General features: G+C 38.7%; 1 protein-coding gene across 5 annotated transcripts in view; it reads right to left on the bottom strand.

The window, feature by feature from the left end:
* MAPRE2 (microtubule associated protein RP/EB family member 2) overlaps positions 1-12,179 on the bottom strand; it is a 145,301-nt gene that overhangs the window by 51,494 nt on the left and 81,628 nt on the right. The window lies entirely within an intron of this gene.

Raw genomic sequence — 12,179 nt, 5'->3', positions numbered from 1 at the left:
CCAGCACTCTTGCTTCTAGCCATCACCATCATTTGTTGTAGGTGCTAGAAGAGACGCTAGTACACTGCTGCATCTGGAGGGGGCACTCCCAGGGGCGTCCACCCATGCCCTTTCCAGATTACATTTCTGTGATCGTATCTTCCATGCACTCATCTTTGAGCTCCTGACATTTACATACTCAGCAACACAACCACATTTTCCATCATCTTCAGTAGTTCAGTGAAAGATAAATATCTTTCATATTAGAATATTATTTGTACACAATAATCACAAAATCATTCCAGTTCTATTTTTGCATTCGGCCCTGTCATTCCTTGAATTGATATTACTGCAGAACCACATCTGTAAACAAAGCCCAAACCTCATGTCAAAGGCAGTATTCCCCTTTGGGAAATCAAGGCTTCCTAACAAGGAAAGAGAGGCTGCAAAATACAGGGTTACATATTTCCAGTGCATCAGCAGAAATCTCTCTACCTACACAAACACAAGGTTTGAAGGGCTTAATGGCAATTGTAAAATAATGCTTTGCAAGATTAACATTTTAATGGAATTTAAAATCCCCGAGTTCAACTGCATTTTTCCAATCCAACAAAAATATGATGAAATTAGTAGTAGCTCTGTGTTTTTTAGGCATCTGTCACATTCCTGGCATGAACAGTGGCTTGACAGCTTCAGTTACCACAGTGTTATTCAGCTCTGTTGAAGTGAACTCAGGACACTGTCTACTTCACCTGCCCCGAGTCACAAATGCAAAAATAAAGATCTAGAGTTCAGAAATCTGGTTTCAACTGAGCTTGTTCCCTGGAATTCCCATGGTCCTCAACTGAGCTTCCTGCTTCTTCCCACTGCTTGGAGTGATGTCAGCAACTTTTTATTCATATTTTAAATAAGTCCCGAAGACAAGTAGCTTTCAAACTGATTCCATGAACAGGAAAAGGAGTAATAACCAGCAGGAAGATTTCAACTCCCGCAGACAGAAACAGAGAAAGCTTATTGTGCAGAGTGCTGAAAAGCACCCCATCCTTTCCCTTCTCTACATACAGAGTAAGCTGTCAAATGACATTTTCATCTCCTTTCTTTTACAGACAAAGAAGTAAGCAAGCAATCATTATTCAGGCAGATGGATTTTTAAGAATATCAGCAGATATATTAAAAGGCCTTCCAAAACCACGTGGGTTGGGCCTTCATCTGATATTTGCTCTCAGGTTTTTACTAATTCACGGATAAAAACCTTTTGAAGACTCTTATAAGGCTGCAGCAAATTGCATTTAAAGGTACCAACATTCTCTGTTCACAACCTGCCTTCGAGAACCAAGAATACTTTTTAAAAAGTAATGTTACCTTTAAATCAGATTTTTTAAGAAACTTGCAGAACAATGTTAAAAGTGAGATTTGCTGTAGAGAAAACCGATCAGATATTAAGATCAATATACTGAGTTGATTTAAAAGTGCTTCTTCATCAAAAAATGAAGAATATTTTCCTGTATCTTTCAAAAGGAAATTTCAACTTAGTAAAAAATCTACACACCAACTAGTCCTTGATTAAGATGTAGATATCAATATTTTTATTAAAAAGCAAATTTTAGAGAAATAATTAGAGATATACAATACTCAGTAGAGAGCTGATATTTTAAGAGGGGTATTTGTGAAAATAATTTTTGTAGACATTAACTATAACTCGAGTTGGAAACTAGAATGTAAAGAACACTGAAGTATAAGTAGACTATTTACAGTTTTATTCAACTAAATTGTAATTACCCTGTAACTTGCCATCTTGCCTTTTAATGCTTTAGGAAAAAATACACAACTTCAAATCTGCCTATTGATACAGAAAAAGATTCAGCCAACTAAAAGACTAAAGAGACGGCAGTAAGGAAAGTATCTTGTTGGTTTGAAAGATTTCTTTTCATCTGCTAACTGACAATCTAGTGCTGGGAGCTCAGTTTCACTTCTAGTTTCTAACACCAGCAACTTCCTTTAGGGTAATGTGCTCGTCAGATTTTACCAAAACAAGCTGTCTGACATGTCCAGCTTCCTACAATATGATTTGGCTTCTGCACAGAAATCAAGAATGAAGGAAGTGGGAGAGGCACTTGGAGCCCAGGCGGGAATGGTGTGCAGGACAGAATGTCACTGGCTTCCAGGCAGTCTGATACTGAAACTGGCAGCGAGATGTCCCAAAAGGCTGCAGTCCGAGAATAGAGCTAAAGTTAGAATTTGGCATTCCAGATAGAGGAGAAAAGGAGGCATAAAAAACCTTTATTACAAATGAAAAACAAATTAGAAAGGTACATATGAAACTTGTTCTGAAGGGGTCAGTTTTCTTATTAAAGTCATCAAAATACAAAGTTCTGTAAAGCTGGAATATCAGGGGATAGAGTTTCTGTCCATGTGCACTCATGTATTATTTGTTTGTATTACCTCCTCTACTTTAATGGACAAAAAGCTTTTTCTTTGTCCCGGTGAGGAAGATTAGCCCTAAGCTAACATCTGTTGCCAATTCTCCTCTTTTTGTGGAGGAAGACTGGCCCTGGGCTAACATCCATGCCCATTTCCTCTACTTTATATGTGGGACGCCTGCCACAGCATGGCTTGATAAGTGGTGTGTAGGTCTGCGCCCGGAATCCGAATCTGTGAACCCTGGGCCGCTGAGGCAGAACGCACGAATTTAACCACTACACCACTGGGCTGGCCCCAACAAAAGGTTTTTTTAAAAAAAGTATTGAAATTACATGACTGACTATGTAAAAAGGGAAGATTTAAATTAAGAAAAGCTTGACTAGGAGGCAAGAATTTGAAAAGATAGATTTCTTATCTAATTTTTGTGTTTATGGGTCACCACTAAAGAAATGCCCATCTGTAGGTGGCATAGAGGGAGTCACTCTGTTTATTAATCAATGAAAAACCAATAAACCAACAAATACTTTATGGCAGAGACACATAAATACTAAAGAAGTGGGGCCGGCCCAGTGGCACAGTGGTTAAGTTTGTGCTCTCCACTTCAGTGGCCCGGGGCTCACAGGTTTGGGTCCCTGGCACGGACCTATACACCACTCATCAAGCCACGCTGTGGCGGCGTCCCATATACAAAATAGAGGAAGATTGGCACAGGAGGTAGCTCAGGGACAATCTTTCTCGAGCAAAATGAGGAAGATTGGCAACAGATGTTAGCTCAGAGCCAATCTTCCTCACCAAAACAAAACAAAACAAACTAAAGAAATTAGTTCCAAAATTGTGCCCAATAAAAACCCAAGAAAGAGCAGTCAATATTACCAAACAGATAAAGTCAAGTCAAACATGCATGGTCATTTCCAGTCCTCAAAGAGCTTAACATCTAATGTTGTGGTTACAGGTACTCAATGACCCTAAGACTTTGAAGAGCTCTGAAAACTGAAAAGAGGAAGAGCTCACATCTTGTTGGAGGTGATCAGGAAGAACAGGAGGAAGGTGGCACTAGAGATGGCTCTCAAAGGAGGCATTCCAAGCAAAGACAGAGAATTAGAACATACAGTGAAAGATGAGTGTGGGCAAATGTAGGCTATGGGTAGGGGAATCATGGGGGCAGATGCTGGAAAGGCAGGTTGCAGCCAGACTGCTCAGGGCTTTAGAAGCCAGGAAAAGCGGCAGCTTAATTTAATTTGGTAGGTAGCAGGGAACCAATGCTGATTTCTGGGCACAAGTGTCTTTAGAGAAGAGTGCCTAAACTATGCCATTTTTAAGCTCCAATTTTAAGAACATATCTATTTTAAGGGCAAATGACATTAGGGGTAAGAAACCTAAAGCTTACACACTTTTCCCAATTTCTCAGGGAATTTCTACTGAATCATTGCCCATATCGTTCTACTGACAGTTCTATGTGCCAGGCCTCTATGTGAACTCCAGGTATCGTAGCTGATGGAGAGGCTGTTAGTATAGTGTAAGATGTAGTGGTATGAATTGACCAGCACAAACCCGCAGTCCATTTCTACACAATGGACCTGTCTCGCAGGTTGTTCTTTTTGTGGCTGAGGTCACTGTCCCAGGGATTGGGAGTTCCAAGGTTCTTTCCACATCTAAGCCATTTCACCCACTCTCCAAGGCTTACAGGTAAGAGCTCCTTACTTATCGATACGTGCCCCCAAATCCAGTCCACCAGCTCTCACCAATGCCAGTAACATCCTCTACTTTTCAGAGGTGAGCACTCCCTTCCCCACAGCTCCCTGAAAAGAGGCCTAGTGGCCAGAGAAAGCCCAGAAGGCGCGGAGTGGTACCAAAGGAAGCCCCCAGCAATTACAGAGGAACCAGCACGTAACATTCATGCAGACTGTGATACATAAGAAAATATTCCTCTATAATGAATTTCTTTCTTTATATTTCACAGGTTAATCCCAGAACACTTGGCTTTTCTAATCACAATTCTAGTATTAGGAGGAACCCAAATTAGTATGAGGAATGTACAAGTATTTCCTTCAGGGATTCAATCATATGACCACAAGAGAGAGAAAAGAAGAATGGAATTTAACTTTAATTTAAAAGGGAAAAAAAGCAAGAAAGGAGTGTTGTTTTTTAAACAGTGGATTTAAACACAATTATGTGTAATTTTAAAGCTGACATACATGTTTTCATTAAAATTTGGCTCCATCTTCAGTTTCCTAAAGTCCTTCCATGAATTGTCATAGAAATATAATCTAGAAGAAATGAAAGTGAAGAATGATCCTCCTTATGGAGAATGTTAAGAAACTGCAGGACATCATGTTGGCATGAGTTTCACATTTACATGTTTCTTATTTTCAGATAATGTGGTCATAAAAGCTTATGAATGTTAATGCTTGCGTAAGAACAAAACCTTGGAAGGGAGGGAATACTAAAGAGAGGTAACTTGCACTCTGCCAGAATTATGTAATGGTTGCAGGGTGAAAAATCCCAATCTGCGGAGTGACGGTTATTTTAAGAGTTGCCAAGCAATTCAATTATTCTGTTTCCAGGTATGTAATTCTAACATGCCCAAACATTTGACAGTGACTTCTGACACTCCTTTTTTACAGTGTCTACATGGCTGATAAAACGTAAATTTAAAAACACAATTCAGAAAAAAGTAGGTTAGAAAAAATATTTTCCTTTGAAGAACAGCAGAACTTGAAGATTCTTGGCTTGATCATCTCAGTGGTGTAGAACCTGGATGGCTACTAATATTCCCAAGCACAGACTGCCCATTAGTGTTATAAGCTGTCTGATGGGTGAGACAGGGTAGACGTCTGCTTTTGTCCAGGGACCTTGTTCTACCTTCACTTTGTGCTCAGGTAAGCTGAGAAAAATGAACTTGAATGCTCTGGATATAAACATGTCAAGGAGAACTCTGGTAGTAACGGAATGGGTCCTAACTGTGTTTGATCTGCATTGTTTTTTGTATATAGCTGTATCCTCAGATCCTAGCCTGTCACCTGACACACCATAGGCACTCAGTAAATATCTCCTGACTTCAGGAATACGTAAAGCAATATGTTAGAATATCAAAACGATATCTAAATGGCACTTGTACTCAAAATCTCCATCTTCCTCTTCTCGGCCTGAATTCTATCCACATTAAAAACCCAGTTTGAATAGCAATTCATTACATTTCACTTCATAAGTATTTACTGACCATCCACTAAATTTGCATGGCTGTTTGGCCAAAGCCCCAAGACAAGAAGCTTTTCTAGAATGAAATAATCTTTCCTTTCTTTGAGTACTACATTTATTACCTGAAATCTACTCAGGTAATTATTACCTGCATTTATTACCTGAAACACTGCTGTCCCTCTTCTGTTGCCTTGCATCCTAAAATGTTTCAGAGTCTTATACAGCCACGTACATGCATAAAACACTGCACCTTTTCCGCCTTGATCAAACATTTTCTGCCTAAAATGTCCTTTTACCACCTTTTACACTTTAATAGAAATTTCTCCTTCTTTCAAAGTTTACCCCAAACATCACCTCCTCTATGAAGTGTTTCTGTTCCCAGCGCAGAATTAATAGCTGTTTCACTACAATGGCTATGGAGGCTCAAGTATGACTTTTAATTAGCTCTCTCTCTCAGTTGATGGTGAGAGAGTAACTCTTCAAGACTAGGGATGGTGTCCAATTCATCTTTTTACCGTGCCAGCACAGTGTCTACCATGACTACAAACCATTGGCAGCTCTAGAATTTCTATATGGAAAAGGTTTAGGAGCCGCAACCTGGCTGGAGTTGGGAAACAGATAAGGTAATAAGGAGATAGGACTGGACTGGAAATGGGTGACTATTCTTAAATGTTGCATTAGCATGTCCCTTTGTATAAGACTAAGAAAACATCAACATTTCATATTAAAGGAGGAGCTGGAGAAGTACCGACAGAGGCTCTAAGCACAGCTACTGCAATGCAGGTTTTCTGAACTGAATTAAATACAGGAAAAAAGTGATAGCTTGATACATAAATCCTTTGGGGGACCAAGCTTGAAACAAAATTATTCTATAAAATGTTCTTTTTTCTCAATGGCATAGAAATGAAGAAATGAGGATGTGAAGTCTTCTCAGGTATAAGCTTATTAAAGCTAGCCTGGGTTCAATGTGAGGAAAGGGCCGTATTCTTGGGATTCAAATGGTGGATGATGCACACATGCGCACGTGTGTATCTCTGAGGAGGCATTATCTTGGTCGGGTCGTTGTTTCACTGGTCAGGAATTACTCAGAGAGTTGAATAGCTCTTCCAAGACAGGTGGTGAAATCTCAGAGCCACCTCGTCTTGCTCGGAGGGAAAGAGTTTAGAGCAGGAGAGCGAGCAAGGAGAACAGGGAGAGAGAAGGGGAGGCTCTTTCCCCACCCCACTCTCGCCCAGGTAGAGCAAGGAAGGATTTTATAAGACCAGGAGCAAGTGCTTTGTGTTTCTACTAGTGTCTCTCTACCTTTGGTAAGAAAGTTCTTGATGATGATGATACCATGGGTCACACCCTTGTCATTAGTAGAAGAATTACCAGATAGGTCCCACTTCTTCAACTAGAATATAATTTAAAGGGTGGAGATATGGACTTCTTTTCTAACTCTTCTGTTCAGAGGAGATGTTCAATGTGCTCCTGATAAATGGATATGGAAAAAATCAGAAACACACATGCACACAGTGAACCCTCCACCACATCCACAGCTGCCATACATAAAGCAAGGAGAGCACGAGGCTGGATCCAAGAAGATGCCAGTTCTAGTGTCAGCTGTGAACGCTTGGCTTCTCTGAGCTTCTATCCTCTCACATAAAACAGGAATAAAAAATTCCTATTCTTCCATACAGGGTTGTTATAAGAATTAAAATAAATAATACAAAAGCAAACTGAAAATGTTAAAGAGAGATACATAAAAGTTGAGGCCTTATGACATCATTATGCCCCTAAAGAATAAAACTATGTATTATATGCCTGGTTAAAATAATCAGAGCTATAAAAATGAATAGTATAGAACTGGATTGTTTCAGATATGAAATATGAGTCTTCAAAATTCATGTTTTAGATTCAAAGGGCAAAGAACCAAAGAACAAAATGAGGTCCTTGGCCTCCCACTAGCAAAGAAAGGGTATGAATACATTCCTAAGATCCTCCGGTTTATCTATTGAAAAACATTTGAGGGTTTCTTCAGTCCTTAAGTCTTTCCTCAGATAAACATATGAGGTGCTTAAATAATCAGAAATTCATTTATGAAAGGAAATGACTTTCTCCCCAATTTTATACTCTTCCTGTTAAAGTCTTTAGATGATTTAAACTGAAAAGGAGAAAAGGGAAAGAAAAAATAGCAATATGAATACAAAGTAATGTTTTATAGGGAACATATTCATCATGTAAAGTAACTGACATCTTTAGAAAAATCAAAATAACTTATAATTTGTTGGAACATACATTTTTTTTCTTAAGATAACTTGTTTTTGTAGAACTTGGTGAATGACTTCAAAATAAACATTATATTCTGTAAAAGTAAGCATCTTATCATAAAAGAGGCAAAATCAGAGGAGAAAGGGCTCTGAAGCCTTCTGAAATTAGAATTATTAATCATAAATGAGCCTGAAAACCCACCAAATCCTTGGGCTCCAGCTCTATGTTTCTCATACCCTTCACCAAGATTCCTGGGGCCATGGAATTAGTGCTCCAGGCAGGAAAGCTGCTGAAGTCAATGCTGGGACTTGAGAGCTTCATTCACTGATGTAAGCCCTATACTCTCATCAGTATCACCCCCATCACGTAGACCCACCCTACACTTCTTTTGGTGACCTTCTTTTGGTCACCAAAAGACTCAGCAGAGTCTTACTAGAGTAGATTAGAAAAAGAACCCGAACCCAAGGGAAAATTGCATGACAAAGAGTTTGTGAATCAGCGATATACTTACTATGAACCCTGAAGACTGCACTCATCTATGACACCTGGGAATTTTCCCAGATTAAGGGAAAATAATATGAGATGCAAGTCTAGGATTTAACTAAGGGTAGGTATTGCTTTGCATAAATCTCTGCAGTTACTAAGTTTCATGATCTTATTGAGAATTCTCAAAGACAATCGTTAGTTTAAATTTCTAATAACGTCATCAATTTGCTTTGTTTCTGTGAAGGTACTATATTACATGTGATTACATGTTCCTTGACTTTTTGTTAAGTATATACACTGCCAGCCTTCAATAAAATAATTACATTCCAGGTGATCTATTTTCCCTAGCTTGTTTTATTTCTCCTAGTTTATGGTGTTCATCACTACCTAGGAGGGACTCCAGTACAAATGGAGAAGAACAGAAAGGACGCATCCATAGGTCTGTCTCTGTGAAAAATACTAATGGAGTCTCATGGCACCTATCCAGTTAGAGACCTGAGCAGCTATCACTGAGGTTTGGCTTTAGAGAATTTAAAATATTTGTTGCATTTCAAATTAGCAATTCTATGGTTTCCTGAGAATATCCCATGTGTATGCATAGTTGCTTCAAACAAATAGAGGAAAAACAATTTTCAAATACTCATATGATGAGATCACCAAGAAAACCTCTTTACATTTCTCTTAGAGAAGACAACACACTTCATGTCTTTAAGGCTGTACCTAATAAAACACATGTTATTCTAGGTAGTGGTCACCCCATATGACTCAAGAGGGAGGATTTCTGAGGTGTTTCCCAAACTACGGCTATTCTAAGTCATCCAGGCAGCACCCAGCCAATTCCCAAAGAATCTGAATGAAGGTCTTTCTCCACAGACTCCCTATGTCCCCACTCCTCTCCCTGCTCTGTATCCTCAAAGTCCTTCCAAAAGAGCACTTACCACAGTGTGGTGACAGTACCCTGCTGTATTGAGCTCTTAGAGGACAATGTCCACGTCTTATTTATCTGGATCCCCAGGGCCTAGCCCAAACAAGGGCTCAAAACATGTGTGTTAAATAAAATTAAACTGAGTATCAGAACTGAATACAGTAATGAGAAAAATGAACATGTGGCTGATTGCTTTCAAAGATGTATCATCCACATATGTGGGGAAAAAAAAATAACGGGCAGTTTGATAAACGAAATAAATGTATACATACTTTTTTCCAATGGTATTTAGCATCACAAAAATGCAGTGAACCAACAAAAAAACCCCAATAAAACCAAAACCACCAATTTATGTTTATTTTCAGTAACAAAGTATCAAGATATATGTAAATAAACAAATTTAGAAGGAAAAAGTTACTGTATTCTATATTCTGCTCAAAAAACAAACTCAACTGGCACCTTGGTTGAGAAACCAGAGGATACTGCCCACTGCAGCAACTGAACCAAAGGCTGGACCACAACCCCTGCCTCCCCATTATCCAACTCACTTTTTGCCACCTTGCTCTCCAATTAGTTGGTATGCTGAGACCAAGTAAACTGATTTTAAAATTGGTTTAAGCCAAATACAATTAGAGAGAAAAATTGTCAGCAAAAAACACAGAAAAACCTCTCTACATAATACATCACAAATATGAATAATATTCCACTATAATACAATGACATCTCTAACAATAGTAATGCAATCCAAGATAACTTAACTTTCTTACAGCAAATAACAGTCTATGATCTTATGAAGCTAAGTAAGCTCTGAGCTTACAGACACTGATGAAATATCCTTACTTGGTTTCAGTTCAAAAGAGCCAACAAGAGAAGGTCTACTAAATTTAGACTCTGAGCTGATTTCATCACTAACCTGTCCTCCTGACAGAGGTCTCTGCGGACAGAAGAGAGAAGGCACGGGGGACACCACACTGGGCTGGGATCAACCTATTTAACAGGCCCAGATTGCTGCCAAAAATGGTCACAAAGAATGCTCTGCTGGGCTCAGAGCCTGCATTACAGGTCCTGGGCATGGCTGACAGCCACACCTTTGTGAATCTTAGAGCATAACTGTAAAGCCTAGCTCCTTCCAGAGAGCCATCAAGGACCCAGAATTGTAAATGTGACTACATAAATACAGTATGATCAGCCAGATTCAGAAGCTTTCCTGGAAGAAGAAAATACCAGAAACTTGATCCAAGACAAAGCTTGAAACAATCTGGAGAAGCACAAATTGAAATTAAATCAAATCCTGATCACCTGTCTTTTTTTAAGCTAGTCAAGAAAATATGTAAATTTTCCATCTAAAAAATGGTTTAATTTGAATTACATTTTATTAAAATACTAAAACGCTCAGGGAAATAACTGAGCTGTTAACCAGCATAGTGACAGTACAGGCAGTGCCCACCTGACATGTGGATCGTATCTCAGGATCTGTAAGGACTCAGCTGTTTGCTCATCCTGTGGAGTGAGTGGGAAGGAGGAAGGGAAGGTTGCACAGAGAGACAAGTGCAGTCTGTACTAGCCTTTGCAGGGATGTGAGAGTCACTAGTCAAGTGCTAGCAGTGACCCAGCAGTGGATTCAACAGTTTTGCTGCTTAGATCCCAACCTAGGGGAGAGGACTGGGAGACAGAAAAGTGGGTGTCAGAAATAAGTTTCAAAGGAGATTTGGTACCTCAGGGCAGGGGATGGAGGTGAAGAAGAAAAGGAAAAGATGCTTCTCCCACTCCCATCAAACTCCCCGCTTCATTTCTTTTTGCCTTTCCTCTCCATATATCCACTATCTTTTCTATCATCTCCAATATGGTATCTCAAGTTGCTAAAGCTGTTTTCAGGGAGTTTTAGCACCACGTTGTCCATTCTCCCTCTTGAATACCTTATAAAATATCTAGTCAACTAGTCTGAGCTGGTACTAGAGTAAAAACACATCTCCTCACCCTGCAAAAAGCCCTATAAATTTTATAAAGCAATTGAATTAAAACATAAAATATTTTTAAGCTGAACCAATCTGGTATTCATGTGGTTCAATCTCCCATTCCACCATGGAAAATCCACAAATATTATTCATTTTCAAAACAGATTTAGGTGAGCAGTAGACTGTCGAATTATTATAGGTAGTATTCACATCCATTGACAGCCTGCGTTCCATTTATACAGCCCAATTTTTTACTTAAAAGTTGCTTTTCACAAGAAATGAATGCAAACTAAATATGCCTATGATTACATGACCTAGATTTAATGTTCAAAGAAAATTTTCATAAGGTTACATCCTTGGGATAAAATAGCAGGAGACAAGAGTGAATCATTTTCATTATCTTGCATCTTACTGCAGTGTATTTCCAAGTGTTATACCTTCTCACACCATCTCTCCTTTGAAGAGCTTTTAAAAATGCTTATATGGAAATAAATGAGATATCATATGAAAGCAGAAAATTCTGAAGAAAAAGGAACACAAATGAGAAGCAGTCAGTCAGTTCTCTATGAGCTAAAGAAAAGCTGATGTTAGTTTTAATATTAGCTGGAGGGAGATCTCTTATCTGGAAATTAAAAAAAAAAAAAGGAAATAATGCAAATAGGGGAAAAAAATGCCAAAGGGAGACTGCCAAGATTGGAGCATAAGCCTTTAGGAAAAAAGAGTAAGAAATAATTTTATTGAAAAGAAAAAAAAATCAGTTTAAATATGTGAAGTACTTTGTGTATGTTTTTCCATAGAATACTACTAAAATTAAATCACACACAGTAAACTAAAGGAATTAAAATAAAAGTTGAAGAAAAAAATATTACCCAAGAAATCTGACTACTCATAAGTATGATGAGGACAAATCACTTAGGTCACCAATATTTGGTTTTGTTCTTATCCTAAGAGCACTGTCCTACCTG

Source organism: Ceratotherium simum, chromosome 14 (assembly GCF_057802395.1).
Source record: "Ceratotherium simum simum isolate JZ-2026a chromosome 14, ASM5780239v1, whole genome shotgun sequence".
In the NCBI taxonomy this organism is placed as follows: domain Eukaryota; kingdom Metazoa; phylum Chordata; class Mammalia; order Perissodactyla; family Rhinocerotidae; genus Ceratotherium; species Ceratotherium simum.
The sequence above is the reverse complement of the archived record's forward strand: the minus strand, read 5'-3'. Positions and strand labels throughout refer to the sequence as shown.